General features: G+C 40.6%; 1 protein-coding gene across 3 annotated transcripts in view; it reads right to left on the reverse strand.

The window, feature by feature from the left end:
* The window catches only part of bmpr1ba (bone morphogenetic protein receptor, type IBa), a 466,435-nt gene extending 457,803 nt beyond the window's left edge, over positions 1 to 8,632 (reverse strand). For all 3 annotated transcript variants that reach the window (XM_059649546.1, XM_059649318.1, XM_059649359.1), the window contains exon 1: positions 8,516 to 8,632. The gene's annotated coding sequence lies outside the window, so the exon portion shown is untranslated. The remainder of the gene's footprint in view (positions 1 to 8,515) is intronic.
* Positions 8,633 to 16,109: the final 7,477 nt, after the last annotated feature.

Raw genomic sequence — 16,109 nt, forward strand, 5'->3', positions numbered from 1 at the left:
TGTCATGTTATGACTGCACAGGACATCAGTGAGGTCACTTTAGAAATACTGTGTACAACTATACTATAAGATATAGGGACAGAATTAGACCATTCGGCCCATCATAGTCTGCCCTGCCATTCGATCATGCCTGATATGCTCCTTATCCCCATTTTCCATATTTCTCTCCGTAACCCTTCAACCCACCATCAATTATAATTCTGTCTAACTCCTCCTTAAACTTACTCTCTGTTCCAGCATCCACCACACTTCGTGGTACAGAATCCCACTGATTCACAACCCTTTGGGAGAAGTAGTTTCTCCTCAATTCTGTTTTAGATTGGCTATCCCTTTTCCCAAGTCTATGGCCCCCTGTCCTAGAATGCCCCACAAAAGGAAGCATCTGCTCCACATCTATTTTATCCATACCTTTTATCATCTTGAAAACCTCAATTTAAGCTCACCTCATTCTTCTGAATTCCAGAGAATATAGGCCTAAACTGTTCAATATCTCTTCCTATGACAAACCCCTCATCTCTCGGATAAATCTAGTGAACCTCCTCTGAACTGCCTCCATTGTCACTACACCTTTTCTCAAATAAAGAGACCAAAACTATGCACATTACTCCAGGTACAGTGTCATCAATGCCTTTACAACAATATTTCCTTACATTTATATGCTATTTACTTTAGCTATAAAAGCCAACATTCCATTCAGTTTCTTTATTATCTGCTGTGCCTACATGCCAGTTTTCTGTGACTCATGAACAAGGACACACAGATCCCTCTGCACCAGAGCACCTCAAAGTTTCTCGCCATTTAGACAACACGTAGCCTTCCCATTTTTCCGATCAAAATGCATGGCCTCACAACTATCTTAGTTAAACTCCATCTGCCACATTTTGGACCACTCTCCTAAACTATCCACATCCATTTGTAACGCTCTTACTTGCTCACTACAATATCTGAAGAAGGGCCCCACCCCGAAACATCAATTTTCCTGCTCCTCTGATGCTGAGTATATGAATAGAAAGGGTTTGGAGGAATAAGGGTCAAATGCTGGTAAATGGGACTAGGTCAGATTGGGATGTCTTGTCAGCAAGTTAGACTGGGGGGTCTGTTTCTCTGCTGTATGACTCAATGGCTCTATGGGTCAACAAAATCCTCTTTCATCTTTCTAAAATCCCATGATTCCAAACTGTGTAACCTTTCCTCATACAATAACCTCTTCATCCCAAGCATCAGGTGAATGAACCCTCTCCATTCTGCTAAACAGTTAAGTCCAAGGGTAGATGATGGCCCAGTGGCATTATTGCTAGACCATTAATTCAGAGAGCCAGGTAAAGTTCTGTGGACCTGGACTCAAATCCCACCATGACAGATGGAGTTTTAATTAGTCACAGAGTAATACAGCATGGCCATTCGGCCCAACTTGTCCATGCTCACTATGGTGCCCATTCAGCTAGTTTCAACTGCACACATTTGGTCCAAATCTCTCAACACCCTGACTATCCAAATGTTTTTTAAATGTTGCTATTGTGCCTGCTTCAACCGCTTTCTTTGGCAGCCCATTCCATATACGCACCACTCTCTGTGTGAAGACGTTATCCCTCAGGTCTTTCTTAAATATTTGCCCTCTCACCTTTAAAATGCAATAATAATCTGGAAATAAGAACCAAATGATCGCCATGAAACCAGTGATGATTGTCAGGAAAAAACCCATCTAGTTCACTAATGTCCTTCAGGGAAGGATATCTGCCATCCTTACCTGTTACCTGTATTGTTGTAAAGGCATCGATGAGGCTGCACCTGGAGTATTGTGCATAGTTTTGGTCTCTTTATTTGAGAAAAGATGTAGTGACAATGGAGGCAGTTCAGAGGAGGTTCACTAGATTGATCCCAGAGATGAGAGGCTTGCATGACTTCAAACCCACAACATTGTGGTTGACTATTTATTGTTCTCTGTGCAGTTTCGCCTTGCCAGCGATGCCCACATTCTATGAACGTATTTTTTAAAAATGCGTTACTTCTCAAGCCATTGAATCTTTGTTGGCCTGTAGCTGCTCAGATAATGCAATATCTTCCAATAATTAATTCAAGTGGTAAGTTGTTGTGTGAGAGACTTGACAACATGCATCAGCAAGCTACTGGACTATAGTGAGAAACTTATACCTGAGCTCAAGCCTACCCTTTACCAATACCTAAATAAGTGGAATTTAAGCAGAGGGTACAGAATAGCATCAGGAATGGAACAGCAATCCAGTGTTCCCCTAAGCCTCATTTTTGGATAAATGTAGCTAACAACTAGCATTGATTCAATTAAAAACCAAAAGAACTGTGGATGCTGTAAATCAGGAACAAAAACAAAGTTGCTGTAAAAGCTCAGCAGGTCTAGCAGCATCTGTGATACAGTAAACAGAGTTCTTCAGAAGGGTCTAGGCCTGAAATGTCAGTTTTCCTGCTCCTCTGATGCTGCTGGGCCTGCTGTGTACATCCAGCTCCACGCCTTGTTATCTCACATTGCTATGGGTCTGGAGTCACATGTGGGCCAGATCAGGTAAGGATGGCAGTTTCCTTCCCTAAAGAACACTAGTGAACCAGGTGGGTATTTCCCCCTGACAACTAACAATGGATTCCTGGTCATCGTCAGACTCTGAATTTCAGATTTGTACTGAATTCAAATTCCACCATCTGCTGTGGTAGGATTCGAACCCAAGTGCCCAGAACATTACGTGGATCTCTGGATTAACAGTCCGCGATCACACACCAAGCCATCACCTCCCCTTTCTAAAATACTTAATCAGCATTAGGCATTTAGGGATGCACACAGTGATGAAAGATAATAATCGATAATAAAGATATCCTTTTTTGTTAATTGAAATAATACTTGTGCAAAAGACATATAACTAAATTCAAGTTTGATCATTACGTTCCTGGGTCTCAAGATCATTTCAGAGAATAGAAGGGAGTACAAATTCACCTCTGTAAAAGTAAATGCACAAACCATTTACTGAAAAGTCTGACACCACTGAAGCTGAGAAGTTACCTACAGCAACCATGGATTTATAACAAATACCATTTCTGTCTGATTTTCAATGGCACATACTCTAACTTGTTCATCACCTATCCTATCAAATGAATGGCTACATTCACAAAGATCCAACAATCCCATTATGAAATGTCTCTTCTATATTTAGTGCTATTCGCAACTTCAGGACTGTACAGCCACTGAGATACATTTAACCTTGTAACGTAGGACCACTGCCACCACCCCACCCACCCCGACCCCCCACATCTAGTTTGAACACAGCAAGCTCCCTGAAACAACTGCTGCTTTTGTTTGGCACAAACTCAATGGGCGAAATCATCTCTTTCTGTACAAAACTATTTTGTAATTCTGTGTTAGGTAAAGGATAAATATTGGTCTGAACTCTTGGGAGGGCTCCCCACCTCTGCTTCAAAATATTTCCATTATGTTATTTTAACATTCCCCTGAGAGGGTAGACTGGGCTTTAGTTTTAGATCTCATTCAAAATACAGCACCTTCTACTGTGCAGCACTCCCTCCCTGGATTCTGGTGCAAGTCTCTGGGAATAGTTTGATCTCACAACCTTCTGAGTCAGAAGCAAGAATGCAAATGGCAAAGCCACATCTGGGATCTGAAATAGTGCCACAGGATATTTTACATACACCTAAGGGGCAGTTTAACCCCTAATCCATGGAAAAATTATTATCCTTAACGCTATAATAAATATTAAGAGTTTGCTCACAAATATAACAACATTGCGCACAATCCACCTCTTTGGAACTGCACGGGTTGAATATATTCCAGATATTTTTATATGTAACAGGTCACAAAATAAAATTCATAGTCAATGATTTTGACACCAAGTTATTTGAGGTTGTATTATTACACAAAATCTGTGCAAATACTCAAACTACTGGGAGGCAAACATGCAGTGTTACCAAGTAATTTGATAAGCGCAGTAAAGCTTAATTTTTTTATTAAGTGTAATCTCAATTTATGCACATTATAAAATAAATGCTAATCACTGTAAGCATGACTGCTGTTTCGGTCTAACCTGAATGAGATTTTAGCCAACAACAATAATGACATTGCCAACCTAACTATTTATATCCAACACCTAGGAACAGGCTTGCAAAGGCTAAACTTCATAAAAAATAAGATTGGAAATAAAGAAAAATAGTTACAAATCAGATTTTACTACCTCATTAGCTGAAACATAAGTGAAGAAACATGCATTCATATTGCACCTTATCATGTGCCTATATTGAGGAACAGTGAGAACCCATTTTACATGTTTTCAGTGGTCTTTCAACTCAAGGGCAAAATATTTTTATAACTTCACATGAATTTTTTATGATGAACAAACATTAACAACATTAACCTATTTTTACACGTGTACAGCCGATACATTACATTTCACAGAAATGTTTTTTGTTTATATAGAGTGTGTAATAATCAGTTCAAATTGCTCTGTGGTGCCTGGCTGCCATTTTTTAAAAAATTACTCTTTCCAATCTGCAAAATTCCTGCACTAAGTTAGAATCGGGGCTTACATTTCTGAGTCTAATTACTTGCAGGCTCAATGAGCCGTTCCCCACTCTCCTTACCTTACGAGTGCACTGTAAAGTGCTTCGGCATGTCCAGAGGTCAAAAAAGGCACCATATCAATGCATGTCTTTTTTTTACCCTTATTTTATGCTCCCATCTATAACCTCAACTACTCTGTACAACAACCCTCACTCAGTATGGATTTCTAATTACCTGTATGAATGCATGTTCTTCCACTGCAATGACAGTACATCACGTGGTAGTTCACATTTTGTTCTTGAATAATTATTTTTTTTATTAGCACCACCTCCAAACCATCCCCCTTCCATCCCAAGTCAAAAGGTAAGTTAAACTACAAAGTCATGATTTCACTGTAGCAAACTGACTGTGATCAACCATTTCAACAGGTTACTAATTGGCACTGAGAATCAACATTTAATTCGTTGACTTCAGTCCATACACATTAGGTCCATGGGTAGAAACAATTCCAAATTTTCTTTGGTCTTTCATGGGATTTGAGTGTTACTGGCAATGTCAGCATTTGTTGGCCATCACTAACTTCCCTTGAACAGAGTGGCTTGCTAGGCCAGTTCAGAACACCGTTAAGCATGAACTCCATTGCTGTGCGCCTGTAAAGGTAAGGACAACATTTTGTTTTCATTCAAGGACATTAGGGAACCATCAGATTTTTTTTAGTAACAATGAACAATGATTACAAAAACAGAAATTGCTGGAAAAGCTCTGCAAATCTGGCAGCATCTATGGAGAGAAATCAGAACTAGTGTTTCGAGTCCAGTGACCCTTCCTCAGACACGCTGAACTTGCTCAACAATTTCGGTTATTGTTTCTGATTTCCAGCTTCCACAGTTCTTTTGGTTTTTATGAATAATGATTACATAGTTTCCATTAAACTAACTTGCTTGTTCAATTCCAGATTCTTAGTGAATTCAAATTTCACTATCTTCTATGTACCCAGAACATTAGCCCAAGGCGCTGGATTACATTAAGTGGAGTGACATTATCATAGTGATATCACTTCCGCAACAATCATACTTGTTCACCTCCCTCCAGATTACCACCGGTATCACTCGAATCAATAGCCTTAAGCAAAAATAATAACAATTGAGTTAAATATTTGTTTCCCTCCTGTATTACACACAGTACTGGCAATAGCTCAACTTGAAATTATTTATGGAAATTAAGAGTTGCAATATAAGTACAGAAAGGATGTGATTGAACAGTAAAAGAAAACACATTAAAAAGGATCAGCAACAAGCAGGGGGGTTAGACATCAAGTACAACCCATGGGGAGAATATATGCACATAACAGGAGACTAATGTTTGGAGATTGACTAAATGTGGTATCAGGTCTCATTTTAATCAAAGGCACTCTGATACAATGCAACAATTGACAAACTATGCCAGTATAGATTGCGAAATATCAATTCAGCCTTAGCAATCTTAAATAAATTGACGTTGAGAGTATTAGCAAACAAAAGTTGCTAATGTGCAATTGAAAATAAAATTCATTCTGCACATAGGCCATTTTTCTAAAATAAAGACTCACAAGCAATCATTCAAAATTCTATGTAGGGAAAGCCAGAACATTTTTAATTGAAAAAGAATACTGAATTCTTACCTTCAATACTATCACCTTCCTGTACACATCTAAAACCAGATACAATAGGGGTATTTAAAGGACTTTTAGATAAGTACATGAAATTGTAAGGAATGGAGGGATATGGACCAAGGGCAGGCAGAGGGATTAGTTTAACTTGGCATCATGTTTGGCACAACATCATGGGCTGAAGGGCCCATTCCTGTGCTGTATTGTTCCAGGCTCTGCTCATTTATTGTGGTAATTTCTGATCAATTGTAACTTTTTTTACATGAAAGTAGCATGAACTTTAATTTGTGTGCCTGATTTACCCAGAACACATGGAGCCAGACTATACAGTATTCACAAAGGCAGAAAAGGATAAAAGAAAGTAACTATTGAACAATTAGACTCATATCAATACTAAATAACATACTAGACACTACAATGTGGAATAAGATTAGTGAATATACAAAAGGTGTGACTAACAGAGTTAGTCAACATAGATTGCAAGGAAATGTCAATGTTGATTAATGCTTTGAGCTAAAACAGAATGCAATTGGTACTGCATATTTGTGCATTCCAGAAAAGAATTCCTAAGGTAAAAGACATGTTTTTTCTGTGGAATTTTACATTTCCAATCCAATTATTTGAAGTAATAACTTCTCTAAGCATATCTCTAATACAACGGTAACAAAAGGCCAGAATTCTCTTAATTTTGATACATATAGTATCAGATTTTTATTAAATTAATATTTCACCTTATATATCCCAATACAGCAGTAACAGAGCATTGCCATGTCAGAGTCTTGATTTCAGATGAAGCTAAGCCAAAGCCCTGTCTGTCCTCCCAGATGGATAAAATATCCCACTACACAGGGGGAAAGCAACCCATGGGACCTTTTACAGAGAGCTAAGAAGATGGATGGAATTGGCTGTAGATGGATATCTTTAAAAATACAATCAGGAAATGACTGGTTTTGGTGCATTACCAGGATAAGAAGTGCTAAAAAAAAGACACAATGGCCGTGAATGGTAAATCTCAAGTATTTGTATAATTCCACACAACTCAGTCTTCATCAATCAACAGACGTCCAACGTGTGTCTGCTACACCCAGTTATTTACTATTCTCTTGTAAAAAGAAAATCCAAACAACTGTCACTTTTTTTTGAATAGCTTGTTCCCTGGATACTGTAGACAATAGTTCATTCACAACTTTTTTGTTCTTTTTACTCACTTCCAACTCTAGCACTCTTCTAAAGGATAAGAAACTACCAGCTACAAAAATATTTTAATTATCAATTAACCTGCTAGAGTTTTACTGATTTTGTATCTATTTCCAAGTTGTCTTGGCCTGATAATGTTATTGGTACCATCAGATGTATTGCAGGAAAGACCTGTAGTGGAACCCTAGTACAGTATTGTACATAGGGACATACAGACGACAGTTGAAAGTGGAACTATTGAGGTTTTTGGCTGCTACAATTTCAGTCAACAGAAGCTATTTCAACAAGTGTATTACTTAGTACTGACTTTTGAATTATTACAACAGTATGTCAGACAAAGTTAGACAGTTCCTGTGATGCGTTTTATGAGTTAATGCTATATAAAAAAGTCCATCAATCACATTACACTATTCCCGTATATGAAGTGAAAAAAATTCAATACTTGATTTTCTTCTGACGCAGTTTATATGAATAAGTCATTGATACATTGATAGTGTAGTATGTGGGGTGACAGAAAAAAATTCTTGCACTCCTTTCCAACTGAGCTGTTCCGTCAAGTTGGTTTTTTTTGATATGATGGTTCTGACTAATTTCTCCACTTATTAAGTATCACAGAAATACCAAGCGTGTACAGTCATAAACATTCTCCACTGAAGAAAATGAACAGAGAACGTGATTCACAGACAGGAAGAAAAACTTCCCTCAATACGAATTGAAAACTTCCTACTCAGTGAACTAATCTAGGTGTTCATCTTTAGATCGGATAAAGACAACAAGAGTGAAATCCTTCCTAATGATAATTTGGTCCCAAAGATACGATGTTGTGCAACTTGCCCTAAAAATCTCTGCGTTTTAGCATTCAAACTGAACAGTATTTCGAAATTATAAATTCAAAACCTACTCACAATCCATGAGGTTTAAGATATATTCATACTCTGAATGCATTCCAAACGTCACCACAGTATTACTATCATTGTTAATTTTTGGTAGTATTTTCTTAAAACATCAAATGGATTTTGTGGCAATATTCTCCCGTATAAAATTTGGAAGGAGCGTAGGGAACGAGCGCCTCCTTTTACTTTTAGATATGTTTGTAGGTCTCACATATGCACATTTAAACACACACACACAGGTACCTTCACTGGAAACTCCAGCACTCTCCTTTTGCCCTTCTTCAATCCCAGGCAATGATCTTTCGCCGCTGCTGATTGCTTCTTTCTTGCTTTGCTCCCACTTCACACGGGAACACTAGAAGTTGCTTGCACTGATGGGTTAAAACCAACCCCCCCTCCCTCCCTTCCTCCACCTCCCCCACTTTTGACTCTCACTCCTTCGGCGCGTCTCCGATGACTGACAGACGAGACTCGGGCTCCAGGCTCTCAGCAGCAGCAAGACGTCGGCAATCTCCGGCACCACGGGGCTTCGGCAATCTCCGGAGGCAATTCGCTCCCGGGGCTTCTCGTTTCAACACTCACGCTTCGGCAATCTCCGGCAATGGGGCTGAATTGGACCCTTGTCAATGTGACTCCCCTTCAAATAACAGCCTTTTCCACATTGTTTTGGTGAAACTCAACTGCTATCTTTGGAGACACAATGATTTAAAAAGGAACTGATAAGAGTGACTGTAATGTTTAACTTGTAACTTTGTTCTTTATTTGTTTCTACTTTGTCCTAAGGTTTTTGTGCCTAGGTACTTATAACTAAAATGATGCAGTGTTTGCCAACATTGAAAATGTTTCACTATACTCCTATACATGTACACATGACGATAAAGTCTAAATCTAAAGATAATATGCTCAAATAAAGAAAAGGAGCAAAGGTAGATGTATATGAAAGCTAGCAGGTCACATCAAAGTAAACAGGCTAAAGGCCAAATGCTGGAAAATAAGATTAGAATAGATTGAAATTTGATGATAGATGCAGACATGATGGGCCAAAGGACCTCTTTTTGTGCTGTTGAACACAATTGATTGATGACTATAAAGTGGACTGCTGCAGTTTAAGAAGGCCGCTTGCCCCCATCTTCTCGAGGGCACCTGGGATGAACAATAAATGTTGGCCAGCCAGTGACACCCACAGCCCTTGAATGAATGAGAAAAATAACAACAGGGAGATTGTTATAAATAAAAACAGAAATCACTGGTGAAACTCAACACGTCTGGCAGCATCTGTGGTGAGAAAGCAGAGTTAATCTCTTGAACCCGATGACTCTTCATCAGAACTCAAGAGTCCACTGATGTTGACTCCATGTCCTCACCATAGTGTTCAATTGGTTAAGTTAAAATTCAGAACGCTCATTGTGCAGAGTCACCAGGGCTGGTTAGTAATCTACCAGTTTTAAACTCAGCTTCCTTCTCCCTACTCCTGCCATCATTCCTCGCCAAATTCACACGAGAAAGCAGAACCATAGGAACCTTTATTTCAAAACTCTGCTCTATTTTGTTGTTTGCTGTCTCTCCAACCATTATATTTCCCAGATCCTAATATCAAACACTTGGTGACTTATTCCAGCCTCTCACTTGGAAGATCAATCAATTTTCTTTGATTTCCTTTCCTCCCTGTTCTCTACAAGGCTGATATAATATTAACTGGTACAGGTGATGATCAGGATAAGGACAAGAACTGATCAGACTGGAATGACCAAACATTATATAAAGCCTTTTTTTCAGGAGAGATGGTAGCATAGTCTCTGAATCAGAGATCCAGTCTAAACCTTGAGGTAACAAAGAGTGAAGCTGGATGAACACAGCAGGCCAAGCAGCATGTCAGGAGCACAAAAGCTGACGTTTCGGGCCTAGACCCTTCATCAGAGAGAGGGATGGGGTGAGGGTTCTGGAATAAATAGGGAGAGAGGGGGAGGCGGACCGAAGATGGATAGAGGAGAAGATAGGTGGAGAGGAGAGTATAGGTGGGGAGGTGGGGAGGTGAGTAGGTGATAGGTCAGTCCGTGGAGGACGGACAGTTCAAGGAGGCAGGATGAGGTTAGTAGGTGGGAAATGGAGGTGCGGCTTGAGGTGGGAGGAGGGGATAGGTGAGAGGAAGAACAGGTTAGGGAGGTGGGGATGAGCTGGGCTGGTTTTGGGATGCAGTGGGGGGAGGGGACAAGCCTCTCCACCTATCTTCTCCTCTATCCATCTTCTGTCCGCCTCCCCCTCTCTCCCTATTTATTCCAGAACCCTCTCCCCATCCCCCTCTCTGATGAAGGGTCTAGGCATGAAACGGCAGCTTTTGTGCTCTTGAGATGCTGCTTGGCCTGCTGTGTTCATCCAGCTTCACACTTTGTTATCTTGGATTCTCCAGCATCAGCAGTTCCCATTATCGCTAAACTTTGAGGTACATGGGTTCAAATCCCACCACGGCAGCTGTGGCATTTAAAATTCAATTTTTTTTATTCATTCACAGGATAAGGGCATCTCTGACTAGGCCAGTATGTATTGGCCATCCCTAATTGCCCAGAGGGCAGTTAAGAGTCAACCACATTGCTCTGGGTCTGGAGTCACACATAGTCCAAAAACAGGAGTAGTTGGAACATCTCAGCAGGTCTGGCGGCATCTATGAAGAAAAATCAGAGTTAATGTTTCAGGTCTGGTGACCCTTTCTCAGAACCTTCTGATATTTTCTCACAGATGCTGCCAGACCTGCCGAGCTTTTCTAGCAACTTCTGTTTTTGGTCTTGATATACAGCATCCGCAGTTCTTTCAGTTTTCACATGTAGGTCAGGCCAGGTCAGGATGGCAGTTTCCTTCATGAAAGGACATCAGTGAACCAGATGGGGTTCTCCTGACAATGGATTCATGGTCATCATTAGACTTTTGATTCCAGATTTTCTTTTTTAATTGAAGTCACATTCCACCATCTCCTGTGGCAGGATTTCCTTCTGGGTTCCCAGAACATTGCCTGCATCTCTTGGTCAATAATCCAGCAATAATCCAATAGACAACTGAGCCATTGCCTCCCTGATAATCTGACTTGTTGTTAGTTTCAGTCATGGCAACCATGAAACTAACACTGATTGCTATAAAAATAAAAACAACAAATTCCTTAATGTTCTTGAGGGAAAAGAAATCTGCCATCCTTACCTGGCCTGGCCTACAGTTGATTCCAGTAATGTGGTTGACTCTTAACTGCCCTCTGAAATGATCTAAAAAGCCAGTCCATTCATGGGGAAATGGATACAGTACAAATACTGGAGTTGCAAATGACACCTACATCCCATGAAAGAAAGTCAAACAAGTTGTTCAGTTTAAAGGGTGGTTGTGGATGAGCAATAAACACCGGCCTTGCCCATGTCCCAGTAAGGAATAAAAACTGCTCAGATGTAATTTGAGGTGCCTTATAGTTAACTTATAAATCTCTGAATATATTCAACTTCAGTGTTTCCTAAATTACTCTACAGTGTTCGTTTGCTCATTCACCATAGTGCAATTAGCACATTGTCCAGGCTGATACTTCCCAGTGCAGTGCTGAAGGAATTCTGCCTTTCGGATGCGATACGAAACGGAGGCCTCTCAGATGATCACGAAAGAATCCCATGGCTGCATTTAAAGTGGTTGATAAATGCTCTACCTGATGTTCTGGGCCAATAATTATCTCTCAGTCAATTCCAGAAAAAACAGATGGATTGTTCGTGATCACATTACTGCTTGTGGGAGCTTTATGTCACAAATGGGCTGCTGTGTTTGCTACATCATCACTGCGACGACACTTAAAACATGTTTGGTTGCTGTAAAACACACTTGGATGTCCTGAGGCTTGAAAAAATTTACGTTAATATTCTCTGAACCCTCTCAAAGACCTAGTCATTCCTAAAGGGTGATATCCAGAATGGGCTGCTACACTCCAGATGAAACTCATTCAGTCGTTTTTGACAGTTTCGCTGAATTTCCATCCTTTCACACACTGTACTTCTAATTATAAAGCCAAGGATTGTGGCTGTCATTTTAAACAGGATGCTCAACTCACCTCAAGAAGTCATTTGGGAATCAAAACGTCAATTCTGTTTCTCTCTCCACAGATTCTGCAAGACCTGCTGAGTTTCTCTAGTATTTATTGTTTTTATATCAGATTTTAGCATCCACATTATTTTGTTTTATTCTCAACTCTTCCTGCCTCGTTTAAAGGCCTGTACAGACAACAATGCCTGAGACTATGATGCTCTATCATTGAGCCCCTACAGTGTCAAAACAGCCCATTCGGCCCACCATGTCCACACCACCCCTCCGAAGAGTGTCCCACCCAGACCCAATCCCCTACCCCTACATTTGTTATGTCTAACCCACCTTATCTACACAACTCTGAAAACTACGGGCCATTTAGCATGGCCAATCCACCCAGCCTGCACATCTTTGGACTGTGGGAGGAAACCGGAGCACCCGGAGGAAACCCACGCAGACACGGGGAGAATGTGCAAACTCTACACAGACAGTCTGAAGCTATACAAGATAAAGTCCTTCAACACCGGTAGGCATCTCCTCACATCAGAGTGTTTAGTTTGCCATTTGGGAGGAGAAAAGGGCCTCCTGCCTCTTACCACCTTCCATCCACCATCCATCGATTTCAGGAATGTGACAGATGTAACTATTTTCATGAACAAAGATAAAGTATTTCCCTGATGCCCAAAGCAGGGATAATCCTCACACTTGGCATTCTCCTGAGTTTCCTACTCCCTGTGGCTGGCAAAGCTATGCCAGAGACATAGAGCGACTTCTAGAGGAACCACTAACATGGTTTTTGTGACCAAATTGATGATGAATATCAAGCACAACAACAGGAGCTTGTCACTGCCTCCATTCACCAGGATAAAACATTTGGTTCAGTAAATCAAGAGGCTCTGTGGATTATTCGCATACAGTTGGGAGTCCAAGAAACTTCATCGGAATCCTGAAGCCGATATGATGATATGACTGATGTGGAGGTGTCGGCGATAGACTGGGGTGGACAAGGTCAGAAATCACATGACACCAGGTTATAGTTCAACAGGTTTATTTGAAAACACAAGTTTTTGGAGTCTTACTCCTTCTTTAGGTGTTAGAGAGAGATGGTATCAGAAACAGAATTTGTCAGTAAAAGATAAAAGGGTCACACCATTTTTGAGGATGTACTAAACAAACCTTAAAGTGCTGTTAAATCTTTCATCAGTTAGAAGGTTTTAATTGATTAATATGTATATGTAAATCCCCAAATTCCTTTCTAGTCCCTGTCCTGTGAGAACTCAAGGTTTTACCAGAATAAAGAAATTGCATATTAGATGTGAGGCCTTGTTTGGAATGTGTTTGTGATTTGGTTTAGAGTCAGACTGGTTTTATCTCTAAAGTAAGAATTTATAAAACGTCACCTTGACTGACTGTCTTTAAATTGTGTGCATTTTGAACAAAACAGAATGTATCTGCAAATACAGATTCACTCCATAGATTTACGTATGCATACGTCTGTGCCTGCGTGTGTGGTGTGCATGTGTGTGTGTGCACGCTCATGTGTGTCTGTCTTGTTTCTCCTCATCCGCACAGATCCTGTGTATGCATAGAGCTTGTTCGTATGGGATGGGTGTTTTAATATGCTTAGGGTGGAAGCTAAAGAAATGCAGTATTTTGAGGTTATCCATATGTTTGCAGTAGAATGAGGTACTGAGGTGTCTGTCCTTGAGGAGATGCATGTATCCAAGAATGAGACTGATTCTAAAGAGTAGTCCATGTTAACTCTGATGGTGGGATGAAACTTGTTGATATCCCTATATAGTTGTTTCAGTGATTCCTCACCATGAGTCCAAAGGAAGAAAATGTCATTGATGTAACTGGTGCATAGCGTTGCTCGGAGGTTCTGTGCAGCATAAGTTTTGTTTGAACCTGTGCATGAAGATGTTGGCATATTGGGGAGCAAATCCCATGATATGACTGCAATTGTATTGAGTTGGAGACCTGAAATAGATGCATTCAAAATCTAGGCCCCTGTCAGGTGATGCCTGGTGATAACCCCTTTCTTGTTTCCAATCTACCTGAGAATGGTTACTTCCCCTCAACTACCCTTTAATACAAGTGTTCATTACCACTGAGATGAAAGCCCTTTAAATTCAGTTGTCTCCTTATCAAAACTAAATTGACCAGCATTGCATAATCTACCATATTTCGTACAATTGCTGTGAAACTGCCCACAGGTTATGAAGAGATTCCACACAGGAATGCTTGTATTCGCTCAGCTCTCTACAAATTACAGCAGCAAGTGTTTGACTCCATGACCTCCATGAGTCAATAAAAGTTCTAGAGTACACAGCAGTTGTTATCGTCACATTCCCATATTGCAGTGAGACATGGACTATGTATCGGTGACACACAACACAATTAAAGAAATTCAAACAGCGAATCCTCCACCATATTCTTCAGGTTCATGTGCAGGCCATCGAAGAAATGTTAGTGTTATACTTGAAGTCAGCCATACAGGCATCCAGGCAAAACTCCTGTAAAATCAACCTCAAAAAGGCCAAGCCAACCTTTCCAAGTACCTGAAAATTGTCTCCCCCTGCAGGACCCGCTTTCTCAGCTCTCCAATGACCAACATTCCAGGGGAGGTTGAAGAAAATGCTGCACAGAAAGTTTGAAGCTCTCTGGAAGTGGGTACAGCATTGATGCTAGCGACTGGGAGGTGCTTGCTACAAGTCATTCAACACAGCAATTGCTTGTCCTACAAGTGGCAACATGCTGCAAGTCCAAATGTCTTCAAGTTGAGGCAGCATTGTGCCCAAGAGAGAAAGAAAATGAGGTAAATCCAGCTCTCTGGATCCCACTATCTCATGGCACATCCTACCCCATGGACCCAACGATCTGAGGGTCAAGAACTGGCTTGCTCAGTCACATGAAGAGCCAAGGCAGAAACTTGTAACCCCAAGTAGACGTCATCCTCAAATTGCAGGACAGCCAACACAATACATTCATTCCAAACTCCTTTCGTACCTGCAGACACTGACAAGAATATTTTACATGTGACACAGGGTCAACATTCTCTGTCCGATGCACCAATACATCGTCTCTGGGTATGGTAATCACTGCCGTGCATGGGCTGCAGGGGTCTGCACAACTGAAAATAACTAGAAGGAATGTAGCAGAGGTTCAAAAGGAGTTAGCTCGCTCTTGAAACCCTTTAAATCTTTAGTTGCTGCTGGGGAACTGGATTAGATGCAGTAAAACATTATCAATTGGGAGGGTAAGTTAAAGAATAGCCTGGTACTGATTTTGAATTATCATCAGTGGGTTGGAGTATACACCGGCCCAATGATATTGGTGAATGCATTCACTAATATAGAGAAAGATATCGGATGTAACTAAACTTTCAGGCAAGTTATAACCAGAGGTCCTAAATTGGCAGTGAAAGGCCTCTAACCATTCACTTCAGTTCAATTGTCCAGAAGGTGAAATTTAATGCACTATGATACACAAAATCATTTGTGCCATTTGGTTTCAGTTTTCACTCATTATCTCCATTGCATTTAGCCATTTGACTTTGAACTTCACACATTTTGTGACATTAGAACTCACATCCTCGGCCCACAGGGAGAGGGAACAAAAGAAATTATTTACAGATAATGGGAACTGCTGATGCTGGAGAATCCAAGATAACAAAGAGTGAAGCTGAATGAACTCAGCAGGCCAAGCAGCATCTCAGGAGCACAAAAGCTGACGTTTCGGGCCTAGACCCTTCATCAGAGAGGGGAATGGGGTGAGAGTTCTGAAATAAATAGGG

The sequence above is a fragment of the Stegostoma tigrinum genome, chromosome 1 (genome assembly GCF_030684315.1).
Source record: "Stegostoma tigrinum isolate sSteTig4 chromosome 1, sSteTig4.hap1, whole genome shotgun sequence".
Taxonomy (NCBI): Eukaryota; Metazoa; Chordata; class Chondrichthyes; order Orectolobiformes; family Stegostomatidae; genus Stegostoma; species Stegostoma tigrinum.